The following is a 17,976-nucleotide window of genomic DNA, read 5'->3' on the forward strand; positions in this document are numbered from 1 at the left end:
ACTTGAGAAAAATACAGCAGAGGTATTTTTTTAATGATAATATGTGACTAATGCACATAAGTGATGAATTTACAGAGAAAGAATGTGGAATTATTCGTCTTTACTCATGTACTATGACCAGCATTACAGCAAACAAGGACATCAAAACGTCTGATGAAAACTAATGGGAATTCATTGCGAAATAAATACCTGCAGAAGGTGTTGTTTGATGCATCATTTCCCAGGACTGCATACATGGAGGAGTCTATACATACCACTGTGTACTCTGAAAGCCAGGTTTCCTGTACAAATATGAATAACACTGATGTTAGTTAGCTATAACTCCCCCATATCAGAAGAAGGTACCACCTCTGTACATGGGGGGGAAAAAAAAAAAAAGTGAAATGTTATCTCTTTAAAAAATGTTTGGAATGAATGCTACCACAGGTGCCAAGAATGGAAAGGAAAGGCCAGGATTGTCTCACAGCATTTTGGTGTAAAAAAGCATCATTTGCTCCAGGAGATGTATGCTTGACGTCAGTTCTCAATTTCCTCTTCTACTTTTCAGTTGCAATCTAAAGTTTTAGCAGTCTGGTTTTGATGATCCAAGAATCTTAGTCAATAGAGAACCATCATATTCCTTCTAAATCAATTAAATAGCAATTATAGCAGATTGGTAGCCTGATAATAGAGTCAGGAGAAGGAAGACCTTAGCATGTCAAAGTCATGCCTGTCTGCAAAACTCTCCAAATTTGTTTGACTGTCAGTACAATCTTTACTGGAAATGAAAGACTCAGAACTGACACAAAAATGGATAATAATAGTGTTTTTATGATTTATTTTCAGGAATTCAGGTTGCTGTAACTGTATCTCTATTCCCACTTATTTCAAGGCAATATTGTTGTACCTAGATACTCTTATTTTTGTCTCTTTGTTTTATTAAGGCAAGAATTCAAACTAATTAAAGAACTTCCATCTGTTTTTTGTCTTCTGTCAACGGCTTGGCTAAGACCAGTGTTCAGAAGACAGCATTTCTGTATGATAATGCAAAGTCTATTACACTCATATATAAAAATACTAAAATGAAGTTATTTCTTTTCTTCACTTTTTGCAATGTTTTGTATGATCTAATAAATATATTCATTAGATGCTGACAGTTTCATTTTAACATATAATGTATAAATTAGAAATATTTAGATAGAAAGTGTAAAATTGTTGCAGATGGCTCACATCTATTTCAGTAAAATTTGAAACAGTTTCTTCAGCCAACAGCATTCCTTCTTCTAGTACCAAACATTTGTTTTTAAGATATTATTATGTAAAAAAAAAAAAAAAAAAAGGTTATGAAAGCAATGTATGCTTTAGAAAAGATATGGTGCTGTGTCAAAAGTAATGTCAGGGCATTATGTTGGAAGAATAAAAAGCAATGCAGAGGTGTGTGTTATCTGAGCAATAAAACAAAGCAGTAAACAGCATTCTTGCCATATCTCCTTTTTTTTTTTTTTTTTTTTTTTTAGAAAAAAAGCCTACTTAGGTTAAAGCTATGAAAACATATATATATTAAATATCTTCTTTAGAGACTTAAAGGCAGCCAATAATGGTGAAAAATAATGGTGGAAAAATGTTTTAAATAAACTCATGTTTGTTTTCTGCTAACTCCTGTTCCAAATCTTTTTACTAATCACGACTTTCTCTTGAAATGCTTAAGGTTACAACCCCCTTTTTAGAGCCGTAATTTTATATACTCTTTACTTTAATAAGTCTGTAAATAACATCTTCCAGATACCTGCACAGGATGACTAGTAAGTTATTCCATGTACCCAAAAAAATAAAATGACCTTGGTGGGTTCCTTACTGGGAACAATAGTAATTTGAGCATATGCTATTTATGTTAATTGGGGAAGCTGTTATCTGACAATACTTACACCATTTCTGTGCCAAATTAAAAAACACAAGAGCTTTTTCTCCAAGAGCTATTAATAATGTTGGAATGGCTGCTTAAATTTAAGGACACTTTTCAAAAATAACTTATGTTTAGAAACTCTATTTTGAGCATGGAGAAGCTTCATAAGCGAGATTTGAATCAGAATTGAAACACTTATTGCTTGCTGAAACCAAAGAACATAACAGAAAGTGGGTCAAACAGAAGTCAATCTAAAAGTCAAAAGGTGTTGAGAACTTTTTACCACAAAGGCAGTTAATCACCAAACTGGCAAAATTACAGCCCTGCATGTGTAATATCAGACCCCCTTCATGATGCGAAGCTGCTAACAAGAGAGATCTGAGCTAATAAAAGAACAGCAGCTAATTTTGAATCCAGCCAAGCCTGAAGGAGGCATATTTTCCTTCTTCCATGAAACTATTGAAACGGTGGGGTGCTATAAAAGCTAGCTGCAGCAAACAAGCAGTAACAGATGCCACTCCCTTTCTTGGCTTTACAAAACTCCTCTGAGCTTCCCACTATAAAAGAAGAAAAAAAAAAAGAAAAAAAAAAGAACTAAAAAAACTAGCTATGACACAGCATGCAGGCTAAAATTCAGCTCAGAAGCAAGTGTCTGTGTCACATGCTATCTGCAGTACAGTGACCTCACTGAGATTATATCCATATGGATGAGATGAGACAAAGTTACTAATTATTGCAACAAGCGGCAATTTTATTTTCATTTGAAGTGATCACAATTGAAACTAAAATAACACCAACATTTTAAATAATAATAGGTTTTCCAGTAAAAACAAGCAAACAAACAAATGAAAAGTCCTATGTATCTAGAATAAATATATGAAATAAAAGCAGTAAACAGGAGAAGAATAACTCAATTTGAATGAAGAATTCTCCATATACATTTTTTTGCCTACATAATGTATTGTTCTTGAATTATTTTCCTGAATAAGGGACAGGTCATATAAAGAATTTAGGCAACCATTCTCAATCTCTGTCAAATACACTGGAAAGCACCTTCTCATAAGTATCTAGGCTCTCTATATTGTCCTCCTAATAGGAGTGCAACACCCTCAATATGCTATCTAAAAGAGACAGCATGCTAATAATTGCTTCATACTGCCCAGCAGAAAAATGATAGGGACATTGAGGTCTTCATTCTCCATCTTTATTGTACCGGTGCACCTGCAAGTGTTTCTGTGCATAATCATTTTTCCAAAGAACCAATGTTGGTGGTTATGCCACTATTCCCCTTTGATACAATTGTAGGGGGAGCAAGAGACTTGAATTTTTTGAAGAAGAGTAAAAACTGGGACCTGTCCTTGCCACAGACAGAGATTAAGGTCTCAGAGTTTAATTCCATCCTTTCAGTAGTTTCATGATTTGGATGGATTTTTAATGCACTTCACTGTCATTATTTGGAAATCATTAAAATGGCAACCTGTTTCAATGCTCCATGGTGCTTAGCTGTAGCTCACCAAGGCAACTGCACTTGCAAAGTGACATGTTTTCATCTTGCTCTAACAGTTGCCTCATTCATTGGTTGCATAAACCATTTTGCAGGTTGGTCTCTTCCTGAAAAAGGAAGGTACCGTAGCAGGAGAAGCTCAAGCTACCTGCTTCATGGATGATGTACAGCCTGCCCAGAGGGTGCACTCATAGTATTTCACTGAGTCCAGCTTCTGAGACTGTGGTGAGCTGCACTCTCACTGACAACAACAAAGTAGTGTGTTTTATCATACAATGGCTGCTGAACGAAATGACAGCCATTGAAGAGTAGTAAAACTCAGACATGTTTTAATTACAATTTTCTAGGGAAAGATCATGTTGTTCTCCAGTTTGCCATGGGCATATATCCTCCAGTACACACAATATAAAAGACAAGTAGTACTATTATTTCTTCTATGAGATCATAGTAAATCAGAATTTTGCAGTACTCAAAGCATATTATGTGTTAAATTATATCTCCTCCCTTAATTTCAAAAGCTCATTAAGTGTTTACTTACATAACGCTGTCTGTGCTAGATTACAGATGCAGTCTTTTGAACTAACAATACTGTCAATTATGTTACCTAAACAGCTGAAAATACGTTATGGAGAAAATCCACAGATGTCCATAAAAGCCTGAAGGAGAAGTAACATTATGTTTTAAATACCATAATCTTTGTGTACAGATAGAATTAGATGGCTCAGCTACATGTCACCAGCCTAGTAACTAAAACGTCAGCTAGTAGTGACTGAGGCACTAACCAAAAATACGGATGGGCCTGGATTCATCCTGCCTAGCTCTAGTGACTTAAGTGAGACATTTAAGTTAGGAAATTAGATGTAATAAGTTATCTCTACAGTTAATGGAAAGAAGTCAGCAATTCAGAGTTGTGGCTGGCTGTTTCACCATTGAGAGGTGCCAACCTTCTTCCATCAGTTCCTGAGGAGAAGAAACCCAAGTGACTAAGCTATAAATGTGGCTGCTTTGTGGAATGCAAACACCTCTGCCAAACTGAGTGATGAAAAAAAAAACACTACATAAATCAAAAGGGCCCCAAACTAAACAAAGTTCAGTTGTTGATCACATAGAGACACATCACTTTACCAGCTAAAATGAATTCATCATATGCTTAAACCATTTGGGTTTAAAAATCTGAGAGATCAAGTGTTTAGGAGCTTTGAAGAGCCTATGCAGCAACTGTGGTCAGGCCACATAAAACATTTGCTATGACCACAAAAAGCTCTGAAGAGATAGCTGAGGAGGATGCATTAGGATGGTTTGTACCTTTTGTATAAAGGCCTTGTGATTGACTGCAATGATTATTTCAGGTATCACTTTGCATAGCTAGCAATGATTTGGTAAATGACATCACAATCTGTAGAAAGTTTTTAGGGCTAGTTTGCAAGAGAAGACTGCTGTTACTGGGCTGTCCACTACTTTATGACTGTGAGATTTGGACAGCTTATTCCTGATTTGTCAGGTACCTCTGTCGCTGCCTCAGTGGTCTCAGGGGTGAATACCTGACACTGGAAAACAAGACATTATTGTCGTCTGGTGCTGCAAACTGCTGCTCTTGAAATCATAGTGCTCAAAGTTCAGCTGAGAGTGTGTGGTCACACAGTTCATGTAGACAGTGAGAAAATTTGCATGGATTTTGCAGATCTCTGAATAGAAATTCACTTAAGTGGTGTACAGACACATCATTAAAATAACTTTTTGCTAGTTTTAACTTTTAACAGCTTTGACTTAACACTCCCATTGCCCAGTGTGGACTTTGATGAGACAGACAGTTTGTTAGTTCTGAAAAACTTTGGGGATACGTGTAATGCTAAAATAATGCAGAAGGCAGAGTTCAGCTTAGTACATAGAGAGACAAAGTAGACTATCTCATGGGCACACTGTCTTGAACTCATAGCTTTTGTCTGGCTCGGTGTGTAGGCAGGCCCTATTGATTTCAGTATGTAATATACCATGTGGACTTAACTGTTGTAGAAAGAGCACACAATACAGAGGCTATGGAAACAGTAAACAAAGGGAACACAAAGGGGTTCATCAGTGATCTGATAGTGTCCCTCCGTGGAGCTCTACTCCCTGCCCCAAAGATTGTTTATGCATATTTGCCCTGAAGTATCCACAAATAAAATATATACACAGTATGAGAACTGGCCCCTTCCCAGGCAGCACTGATTGTTACAGGGCTCTGAGTTGTATTCCCAGTTGTTGACTCTCTTTTTCCTCTCTGACCCCCTTTGTTTTGCTTTTCTGTTTGCACAGTGGCACACCTTCAACTGAAAGGTGAAGAAAAAATTCCTTTCAGACTTGCCTTAAACCAGGAAGTGAAGGCACAACTTCTGGAATATGCAAAAGGTAGGTTTGACCCTTCCCAAGATGAAAAGGGCAGGCGCCAGTGTTGTACTTCCTCTGAAATTTATCTTTTTTTTTTTTTTTAAAAAAAAAAAAAAGGTGGATAGCAACACTGATACCTTCTCTTTCAGTTGAATTTTTAGAGAACTAGAAGACCAAACCCAAAGAGGCAACAGGAGCACTGAAGTCTTTCAGGTTGTGACAGCTAATCTTTCATGAGCACCAGCCTCAGAGGTTTTCTTAGCTGCTGAAAGCTGGAAGAAGAGTACAAATTTCTCTCCTTCAGCCTTTCCTTATAGCTGGCTGAGGCATCCTCAGTTACACACGTTGGATGAAATTTCACAAAACCAGCTCATGGCTGTAGATCCCAGCCAGCATTCTAACTTTTTCCATCCACAATGCCCAGAACAGACAGTTTCTGGAATATGTCAAATCTAGCTGTAACTGCCTAAGAACTTGCTGCCCTGAGATGTCTGATCTCCCTTTTCTTGGTAATTCAGTTATCCCTGTAGCAGTGTGGCAGAATCACAACTACAGGCCACTGCTTTTATGTGATCTTAGTGGTTTTTTATAGCTCTTCTTCACGGTTTAAGCTAACATGCTGAAATTGGGAATGGAGCAGTGAAGTTCAAATTTAAGCTCTATACTGCTGCCTCTACCCTTGGGACAGTAACCACAGCTGAGAGGGAAGAGGGAAGTATCTTCACTCACAACACTCATATGCACTTTCGGTGCATGGACTCTGCTGCTGTGGCACCTGAAAATCCATCTTCCTACAGCTTAGTAGATTTTCCTTTAACTGATTTTAAATGAAAGAAAATAAAAGATTCCACCATCATAAAGTCCTAGTTGACCTGCATGTCCAGGAGGTTGTCAAGTGCTAGATGTTCACATGTTAATAATCACATAGTACTATGTTTCTTGGACTGTACAGTCAGCACATTTAGAGAACACTGTTAGAAGATGATGTGCTGTACTGGGATCTTGCTTTTACCTTGGGCCTCCTCCTCAGTTGTGCTTTTATTGCCACAGCTTTTGGCCTGAGCTGCTGCTGCCAGTTAGGAAAGGAAAATTCCACAATGGAGATAAAGCAGAGCTCTGTTAGAGAGTAAGAAAAATAACAGCTTTGATTGTTGTTATTGGAGATAAATTGTTGAGCTGGAATATCCTGCTGCTTTCCACAGAAGCAGATTAAAAGAAAGATCATCTGGCTAAACAGTACTAGACTGGTGACTTTTGAGTAGATGGTGTTGATTTGATTCTGTTAAAAGTCACTCAAGAGAATAGAAACGTCAGATAAGACAGAAAAGCGACAAGTGCTTGTAATGACTTGCTTCTTCATTTCTGAGTGGTTTGAGCTTAAAAGTCACAAACTGTTAAACTTCCAGGTGCCTTTTCAAGACAATTTATTTTCCCTGAATTTAACATAAATTGTAGAAGACAAGGAGTTCTCAGTATGCAAAGTCAGTGAAAGAAGTGTGCTATGGTTGTAAACATGGGGTTTATTAAAAAAGTAATGGACTACAGTTAAAATAAAAAGCATATCCTTCTTGCATACAATATATAACCTCTCTGCTAGCCGGGTATCTCACCCCTCCCAGTGCAATTCTACTTCAGCAAGACTATTCAGGAAATAACAGCACTGAAAAAAAGAAAGTGATGTATTTGTCCGTGAGTCATATAAAATGTAATTTTGGCTTCAACATCTAAAGCTCTTAGACACTTAAAAACCCTCTGAAGCGTTATGGTGGCATCAGGAACCTGGCACAGAAACCTGAGCAGAGATTTTCTGAGACTGCTTCTGTAAACACGCTAAAGATTGAGGGCTTGGTGAACGATTAGGGGATTATTGATCATGGCTCAAATCTGCAGCAGTATGTAGGTGCCAAACCCCCATTAAGTAAGATTCAAGTAAAGAGCCCAAATACCTTTACAGATCTGAGACCATATTCTTATACAGTGAACCCCACCTTATGTTACTTGCTTCCACACTATTTTTTAAACAGAGCTTAATGTTTGTCTCAGACAGAATTTCACAAACACAGTGTTCCTAGAATGACATCAACTTTGTCATTTTATTTATTTATGTGTGCTTTCAGTTCTTTTTAAAGTCATGCAGAGCACCCGAGTGGTCACAGACAAAAAAATAATAATAAAAAATGGTAAGCCTGGGTGTATATTTCCCTGTTAGCTGAGCTCTGCATATCCCAGAGCCAGAGAGGGGTTTCCTTTGCATCTCCTCGCGGCTGGGTTGGACTGGCCCCTGCAGCACCGATTCTGTTGCATGGCTGGAGGAGCAAACACAGTGCTGGCAGCGAGTGTTTGCTACCTTCTCCCTGGGAAAGGCTGCAGTGGGTAATCCTGGGAGTGCACTGAGTTTGAGAGCATACTGCACCACTGAACTGGGGATCAAACCACTATTTTACATTGAATAATGTACTACTTAATGTCCGTGCTAATAGTGATCACTTAATTAATTGTAATATTTTAATCCTTCGATATTAGCACAGATTTAAGAACCTATGTGGGAACAACGCAGCTAGGAAAACAGTGTTGCATAAAACTTAGAGGAGTAGCAGAATAATCCCCTGAAGCTGATTCGGCAGGCATTTGATTTCAGAACAAGCTTTGGCAGGCAGCTCATGCACCTAATAATCCCAAAACAGTATGTCCTATTCCATTAAAGGGTGCCTCCTGCCATCAGAGGAACTTGCAATACTAAGCACTGGAGGAACTGAACTTTCATTGGGGAAACTAAACCTTGTCTGAAAAGTAAAAATTTCACTGCTCAGCTATATCAAGCCACAGAGCCAGTTTCTGCAGGTGTGGGCTACAAATCCCTGCTTATTCAGGAAACATCTCATCCTGCTTGGTATATTCATTTAGAAAGTCCTGAAATATTATTTCCTTTTCTAAGTCTTTGGAACAGCCAACAAAAAATAATCACCAGTTCTTTTTAGCCTTGTCTCAGCATAATGACAATAGCTTTTCAACAATAAAATGTTAGTGGTAACTGCAACTGAAGATAATGTGCTCAAAAACATGTTCAGTTTGCTTTATAAGGAAAACAAAAAATCATAAAACTTTGAAGGGCATGACAAATTTCTTTCTAATTTAGTTATAGATGCAACTTCATTTGGTAATAAAAGGACAACTGTATCTCCCTGAAGTGAAACAGGGTGTTTTTTTCAGATTTTTTTTTTCAGATTTGCAGTATTTTCAGTAGTCATTTCTGGCAATACTATATCTGCTATCTTTACCATTCTTTTTTTGAACTCTTATGTAGTGAAATTATTTATTTATTTATTTGTTTTACAGAAAGCAGTAAGAAAATATAAGCAGTAAGACAATATGAATATTTGCTACTGAAAACTGGTTGAAGAAAGCCTCAGTAAAAATATTAACAAAGCAGAAGATATCAATGCACAAAAAATATATACATATAAATTATTATATAAATAAAATTATATATATTATATATCATATCATATCATATTATATTATATATAAGTATTATAAATTATTACATAAAATATAGGAAATGTTGACAATGGCAAAATATTTTGGAGTTTTGTAAAGGACTTTCTTCAAGGAATAATAATAGTTATACACAAAATGTTTTTCTATAGTGTTCCTGATGATACACCTATTTGAGATTATCAAATAAATATTTCCTATGCCACAAAAGACTTATAGGAAATTTATCCCCAAATGAAACAAAACTCCTGCTGGCAAAAATAATAGTGAGATGGTATGAGAGTAGTAAGTCTATAAATTTCTTAAGGAATACAAAAAAAAAATCATTATCCCTCCATAGAACATCCTTAAAGAAAATGTTTGTGGGCAGGGACAATACCATTTATTCAACTAATTAAGAAGAAAAAGATGACAAGTTTTTCTGCTCATGTTCCCTTCTTCGTGTCTGTAAAAGCAATAACAAATTTCTTAGCCAAGTATAATCCTGAAGAATAATTACATGTCCAAATATTTGTTTTGTTTTGTTTTTTTCTCCCCAGCTATATCTATTTGTTATACCTCAGTCAAAGCTGTCAAAGCTTCCTAAACAATCTCATGCATGTACCTTTGGACCATACCAGAAAAAAAAATAGTATTACTCCTGAAAATCTTGTACTCTAATGCAGACAAAGAGGAAAAGATGTGCTATTTTGACATAAAAGAGAACAGAGAGGTGCCAATTCTGAGCAAATAAGCACAGGGCAACTTTTGTAAGGAAGTGAGCTTTAAAAGAATAAAGTTAAAAAGGTTAATAAAAGTGTAATGGTGACCAAAACAGAACTTCTCCAGGTATCAGAAGCAGCATCAGTGTAAGCAGGAAGCTAAGAACAGAGAAGCCTGGTAGACCTGAATGTGCTTGTGGAACAGGTAAGGACTGCACTGGAACAGTGAAGAAAAAAAAAAAAAAAAAAAGGTAAAGTAAAAAATGTCACCAAACCAATAGGACCAAATGGGAAGCTGAGTCTGCAGAAAGCCAGGTGAGGAAGCATGGGACTATGAATATGCATTTGTGCACTAAGTGTAATAAGGGGTAGACATTAAACTCACTGAAATATATTCCAAATCAAACATTACATACCAGCTCAGGCTGTGCTTGTCACTGCGCTTGTGGATGTACTTCTATGCCTCGCAGATGACAGGGATGAAGTCACTGTTCCCTGATAACTTCCAGTGTGACCCTGACCCAGGTCAATCAAAAGTATCTTGTTGATGGACCTACTATAGCAGTTCAACAGTGTATGCAGTAAGAGGTATGGAGTGCAGGCATGCAACTCCAGGCAAGAGAAAAGCAGAAGAGCACAATGGTACAAGCATTGGGAAGGAGACACCAAACTCATTGGGACAGAAGAAACTCCAAGATCAAGAAATTCAGAAAACACAGGGGTGTCCTTTGTGACAATAAATATATAATAACCTGGCTATCTGCCTGGATGATTGTGTTTTTGTAGATGCGGGAGTAGTGGCGGAGAAAGCAAAGAGAAATCTAGGAGAGACTGGGAGGCAGAGAAGTCTGGTGTGGCTGTTTGTGTGCATTTACTCATGCAATTGCTTTACCTCGGTGGTAGGTTAACACCACTGGGTTACTCATAGCCCACATTGCCTCTACAATGCACTGCCTGAGTACCATGATACTCCCTGGATGTACACTGTAGTTATTGGCCTCCTCTTTTCTCTGGATGTATGGTTTGGTTTATTTTTCTTTTTCCTCTCTTGACTCCATGCTTGAAAAAGATTCTGTTTCTTTTTACCAACTTCTCTAATTATTTATGGAAATTCTAAGATCTCCAGTCATAATATTTGTGTCATCAAAAGCAGCTCCATAGGAAATAATGCCAAATCACAGAGTAGTTTTATAATGAAAAGGTAGCTAAACAAATTTAACTGTGAGAAAAGTCATGTCTAGATCTAGAATAAAGCTAAATACTCTAAACACATAAAAACATAAAACACACTCTAAACACATAAAATGGCCTTACTGAGTCCCAGCATAGTGCCTTGGAAGCCAAAATCAGACTCACCGGTCTAATTACAAACCTGTATTCTGCTCTCATATCGGTCTTTGACTACAGTTCTCAGAGGAAGGAGATAATATCAACAGACCTTGTAGATCTTTTGTATTTCTTTCCTCTCTAACTCTTATAAAAGATGCTTGGTGACTACAGATGATAAGTTCATATTTAGTCATACTGTAATAAAGACACCTTTCCTGTGGTTTCTGTGTTTCACCTACATGTTACATTTCAGGTTCTCTAACAAAGGGTACAGCATCTATATGCTTGTTTGAAAAAGTCTTAGCTATTAAAAACAAACAAACAAAGGGAACACAGGGTTTTTAGAAATGTCAGACGTCAGCGTGCATAAAAATATAAGAGTTTGTTCCAATTTTGGCTTCATGCTGTTATTAACAAAAGTAATTTCTATGAAGACATTCAAACATGCTTTAGTCAAATGTGAAGTTAATAAATTATACTAATTTTTAAAAGCAAGGACCCCGATTAAGGTAAATTTACTGCAGGTTACCTTTTAATGTCACTAAGGATTTGTACTGAGAGAGGAGTCCTGCCTCTCTCCCCCACTGCCCTGGGCACTGCGTTGGTCTTAAAAAGGTAGAGCAGGGTCCTCCTACAGGAAAACACAGGGCAAGGCAGGGCAGAGCAGGGCAGGAAAGGTAGAAGAACGATATGCAAAAATACCAAACTGTCTTTGCCCAGTCCTTTCCTTAGATTTCACATACAGCCTGGGGGTAGGGGACAAAATTCGATTTCAGATAAGCATCAGGTCATTACCTTTCTTTTCATAATGAAGTCATTTTTTTTTGCCAGTATCATCTGCTCCCCTACCTGTGGTTTTTTGGTCTTGTGATATCTCATGGTGTCCTATGAGTAGACTGTAGATCCAGAGCAGGGACTATCTTTCCAATTTCTGTCTGTGCAAGAGTGGTCTTCTGCCACTCCCTAGCATAAATGTTGCTACTGTAAATAATTGAAATGTATGTAATATTACAACAAGTTGTGAACACCTCAGTACACTTCCTGTCTGGTGTCACATGGAGAATGAATAACAGGAAAAGACCACCCTAAACTCTCTGTTCTTAGAGGGATACAAAAAGCAACTAAGACAATAACAGAATCAAACTGTAATTTGGAGAACAGTAATAAATATATTCATGAAATCTCACTAAGTCACTGAAGTAGCTCAATCTTCCAACAACAGAATTATAAACACAATAAAAAGTGTTGTAGTAAAATCCATCCTTGTAACATTTCAAAGGTGTAGAACAGAGCAGCTGAGGGAATTGGTGTTGTTTAGTCTGGAGAAGAGGAGGCTTAGGGGAGACCTCATTACCCTCTCTAACTACCTGAAAGGAAGTTGTGGGGAGCTGGGGGTTGGCCTCTTCTCGCAGGTAACTAGCGATAGGACTAGAGGGAAAGGCCTCAAGTTGTGACAAGGGGTCGGAAATTAGGAGACATTTCCTCTCAGAAAGAGTGATCAGGCATCAGAATGGGTTGCCCAGGGAGGTGGTAGAGTCACCGTCCCTGGGGGTGTTTTAGGAAAATTTGGACGTGGTGCTCAGGGACATGGTTTAGTGGGTGACATTGGTAGTAGGGAGATGGTTGGACCAGATGATCTTGAAGGTCTTTTCCAACCTTCATGATTCTATGAAAGAGAACAAACAGGTGTGTGTTCATTGTTAGATGCTGAGTGACTTGAGGATGCTGTTCAGAGAAACTTCTTTAAAGAAGCAAAGCAATCTCTTACTCAATCTGAGTAGGGAAAAGCATGTGATAACAATAAAAACATTAGAACTCAAATTCAGTTACAGCAAATAGTACAACCAAGCCAGGTGGTCAAGAAGTTAAGTGTGAACTGACTCTGCTAATGTTAGAAGTGCATCATTTCTTTGAAGTTTACTTCCAGGAGCCAAGAAGCTAGTCATGACTATTTTTCAAGCTAAAGAGAATATTTACACACATAGTACTGTTTCCTCCTAAACAGACAGAAGTGTTTTAATCTGCCTATTTTTTTTAGTTGTGTTCATGATACACAAATAAACAAAAACATAAAGTCCTTGACATGTAAAGGCCAGTTCTTATGGGCTGCCTTTATCATTTGAGATGTCTGCTGCATTCAGGTGATCTTATTGTGGTTCAAACAATAATTTTCAAACAATAGTAGCATTTGATTACAGATGCTTCATATCCTGGCTAATTGGAACTAGACTGCATCATCAGAGCTAATGATGTATTAAAGCATATTACTGAATAATGGACAAAATAAAAAACTAAACATTTTATTCCTTTTATATTTATTCATGCAATAATTGTAGCTATTGCTGCTGGGTAGACAAAAGACTTTTTTTTTTTTCCTTTTTTTTTTTTTTGTTTTCTGGCAATTTTACTTAGAGAATGTAGTCAGTTATTCAGATAAGCCAGCATCACTTTTCACAGCCCTATCTTCTCCCTCCCCTCAGTTACTGCTTTAGTTTTTTTTTCTTTTCTATGTGGTATTTTTTCCTGTAATTGCAGCAACAGAAATTGGAACTGATTCTTCAAATGTCCAAATAAATGCAAAACTGCTCACTAGGCAAGCAGATAAAACAGTATTTTCATTCTGTAGAAACTCCCTCTGTGATCACAAATGAAGATATGATATGGGTGTGATAAAAAAGGACTGGTAAAAGGTATTATCTTTTTCCTTGCGTCAGTTCTGTTACAGACGTCATTGACACAAAAGGTTGTCATTCTGTCTTTTAACACTGCCCAGTACTTATTCACTTATCAAATAGATACTGTTACATTCTGCTTTCTTTAAAGGCAGGTTAAATAACATTTCCAGTTATGGAAACAACTTATTCACTGAACAAATTCTCCATCATTTGTCTCTATCAAGCCTTTTTAACATGCCTGAAGAGGCATTTTTAATTTTCTACACTGTTAGTTTTTTAATACTATTTTTTAAAATTTATTTTTATTTTTTTGAAAGTCATTTATTGATGTTCAGAGGGGTTTAGTTTAGATAGGGTCTTGGTGATTTACGAGGGAAAAACAGTTTAAAGAAAATAGAACTAAAACCAAACACCCAAAATAAAACAGAGTAAAGACGAGGAGAAGTGGACAACTTCACTGATTACAGGTATCAGGAATAAAAGCCTCTATTCTTTATCACTTGGGATTGTCTCCTCCTTTTCATAGACTTTGAGAGGCAGGAAAGCCTTGATTTAAGACAAACCAGATTTGTCTCCTCACCTTGAGCAAAGCTCAAGCTAATACAATTAACAACAGAAAAGTAAACGAGCAAACAAAAAGTAAAACAGTAGACATAGCACTGCAGCATGACTTTTGTCTCCAGGGGAGGTATGAAACTGTTCATGTAAAACTCTTTTTCTCACCTTTGTCCTTGCACATTGTGAGCCTCTAGAGACAGTGGGCACAGAGAGCCAGGAAAAGTAGCTACAGGAGCCTGCTTAAGTCAGCACAGATCGCCACATTACCAATTCAGCCTCCCCATCCCGAGGCAATAGACTTGAGAAGAGGTGCTGCACTTGACTTCTGGCATTTCTGGTGAAAGAATGAAAGCAGAAATGGATGCAGATATACCTGCTGGAGGAAAATAAACCTACTTTTTTTCCTTGTTTTTTTTTTTTCCTTATTCCTTTTTTCCTTTCTGTAAGGCCTTTATCCAACATAGAAGAGCTAAAAAACAAACTAAATAGTTACAGCTGTTAACACAGAAAGTCAAATTTATATATGAGGTAATACCATTAGCTTAGCCATGTATACAGGCACAAACCTAAAACCAGTAGTAACAACCTGCTGAATGCGGTTTTTCTCTATTAGTCAAATTCTTACACATTCATTTTCCTAATCTGCCTTATAATTTCATTATAGAACAGTGGACGAAACTGCTAGGGAAGAGCTCCAATGCTCCAATGAAAAATAGCATGGAAAACAAAGGATAAAACAGAATTGCAGGTTGTAGACATGTACAGATATAAAAGTCCACTGTATCTTTTGGCATCTCTCACATTGGAGTCGCTTTCAGTTGTTCTTATTGAGTTACTCTGCATAATTGCTTCTAGCCAAGGGTATTTATTTCCATAATATGACATCATGTAGCAAACTGAGCCCTTCCCATTTAACAAACTGCAAAAGATGAAATCTAAGTCACAAGCCTTTTCCCCAGTGGGCAAGACTTACATTACAAATGTGGAGATCAGTTTTTCACAACTGCTGACCTACCAGCAAATTAAATTTTAAAAGCCTCTACACTCAGATTTTATCTGATCCCTAGTTTTGAGACAGATTCTTATTTCAAAATAAATGTTCCTCCTGAATTTGGTTTCTACTTCACACGCCCCTCAATTGCATCCTCATTTTATCCTTTGGAAGAAATATCTCTAATCCTGTGGAACTGAGAAAAATTAACATGTAAGTGCTTAAGCAGTCATGAAAACCAAAGGCAAATGAAAGATTGCTTTCTTAAACGAGAGGCACTTAAACATGACTTGCACATCACTTAAGGACATTGTTCACTGTCAGGAGAAAGAATCAGATTCTTTAACCTCTAAGGCTAAAATATATACCCTCTTTTGATTTAGGGCTAGAGTCAAATAAGGACATGGGAATATAAAACCGAATTTAGGAGGATGCTAGGAGCACTAAATCAAAAACTACAGTCTAAAAAGTTTTGCTCACTCTCTCCTCACCTGGGCAGGTGATAATATGTCCTTGGCAGGGTGGTACATACCTGAAAGGAGAGAAAACAATGCTCCTGGTGCCCAAAGTCTTACAGAAAATACAAAAGGGAAATGTGATCTCAGAATCTGGAGGACTCTTAGCCTAAGCTCCCTCTCATTCCATTCTGGACTGACAATTCAGACAGAGCAATGCTTTGCAGCCAAGAAAATGCCTTGCCTAAACAATTGCATGGGCTGATCCTGCCCTCCTTCATGGAGCATCAAGGAAGCCTGGAGAGGGGTCAGTGCTGTGGACGTGCTCTGGTTACCCCTAGGAATTACCTCCAGGCTCAGGGCCCTCAGAAACATGTATTTCTTGAAACAAAGCTTATAAAATGGATGGTGTTGCTGAATGAATGGTGTCCCTGGCTTAATGTCAAGTTAGAGGAGAGAAACAAGAAATCAGGCTTTCTTGCCTTCACGGGAGCCTGGAGGGGCACTCAAGCCTACTGCTCTCATTTCTAAAGAGCAGCAAACCACTTCTCTTCAAAAACTTCTTCTCTGAAGGACATAAAACAAGATACAGGAGGTGAAGAAGTGCAATGGTCAAAGCATACTTGTACAAGGGAGCACTCCAAATTCCTGTCTCCAGTACTGAAGCAGTTCTCCTGTGGATATGAACAGAATAGAATAGTTCCGTTGGAAGAGAAATGTCCTTTAAAGACCATGCTGAAGACCACTGATCAATACCTTCTTCATTTTCACTTTTTCCTTTTTGAAACTCTGCGTAATCACATGGAAAGAACTTGCAAATGTGAAAGTGTCAAGATCTTAGTTAAAATACCTACAGGTAAGACTGAAACTAGGGAAATCCATAACTCTAATTAGTTCAGGGTCACACTGTTGTTATTTTTTTCCAATTAGAGACTTCATTTCAGATACATTTATCAGATACAGTCAGAATACCTAAAAGCATGTATTGAATATGCCATAGTGCTTTCTAGGACCATCTACAGTCATTTTTCTTTTGTTTAGCTAGTTTTTCATCAAATGCCTGTGTTATTCACAGCATTGGCTGCCATTTCATGACACTTTTCCTGTGTTGTACCCTGACAAAACTCAGCAGATTTTCTTGTAATCCAGAGCAAACATCAGAACAAGCCTGAGGTCTGCAGTGCTCTCTAAACCCAACAATTTGCAGAGCTGGAGGGCTTCAGAAACTACACAGAGCAAAGCTCAATTTCTACAAGCAACAATATTTGTGTATTTTCACTTATTTGCTCCTTTGAAATACAAAGGTTGGTGCTCCAGTGCAGCAGATGATGACAAAGGTAGCTAATCACACAAATGGCAAAAATGTCATGACTCAGAGATGAAATGAGATCAAGTACACCAGTTCCAAGTTGCAACAGTGAAAGTTAAGCTGCAAAAACACTATACCAAGAAATAGCATAGTAAAAAGAAATGAAACAATATCTTGGGATCTTCAAAGTTGGCTAGGTTAAAATACTACTAATAATAATATTAAAATAATATAAAATATAAATAATATATAATATAAATATAAAAAGTATAAAATATATATATGGCTGGCTCTCCCTGTCATTGGATTAATTTGTAATTTGTCTTTCTGGACATCAGTTTGAAGTTTGCTTTTCTATGAGTCTACAACTATTCTAATGCAAAGAAATGATATATTTTTTTTTCTCACTTTTTTCCCTACTTTTTATTTTCTCTTGACAATAAAATCTACATTCTTTATTGAAATCCTGTTTCTCTGAGCTATTCTGGTGAAACCAATCATGAAAGACCATGTCTGCTCTAGGAGAACTGCTGGTCCAGGGTTGGATCCTGGCCCTTGAGTATCCCTCTTTTTAGTTTCCTTAGAGAATAAGTTGGAAATGAATAAGGGCAAGCTATATTAAGGGCATCACTCTAAGAGAAAATTTAGGGTGACTGAAGCAAAGAGGACGCCTCCCCTCTTCTCACTGAGGATGAGGGCTAGGATGCGAT

General features: G+C 37.4%; 2 protein-coding genes across 2 annotated transcripts in view; one reads left to right on the top strand and one right to left on the bottom strand.

Moving 5' to 3' along the window:
• Window positions 1–17,976, top strand: part of LOC310899249 (inositol 1,4,5-trisphosphate receptor-interacting protein-like 1) — a 417,910-nt gene that overhangs the window by 298,316 nt on the left and 101,618 nt on the right. The gene's annotated exons all lie outside the window — the stretch shown is intronic.
• Window positions 1–17,976, bottom strand: part of LOC310898503 (uncharacterized protein) — a gene marked incomplete at its 5' end in the record, with an annotated part of 170,321 nt that overhangs the window by 11,619 nt on the left and 140,726 nt on the right. The window contains 3 exons of the mRNA XM_083833707.1: window positions 190–281; window positions 14,677–14,845; window positions 16,440–16,631. The remainder of the gene's footprint in view (window positions 1–189; window positions 282–14,676; window positions 14,846–16,439; window positions 16,632–17,976) is intronic.

Source organism: Anser anser, assembly GCF_964211835.1.
Source record: "Anser anser genome assembly, chromosome: 4".
Lineage (NCBI taxonomy): Eukaryota > Metazoa > Chordata > Aves > Anseriformes > Anatidae > Anser > Anser anser.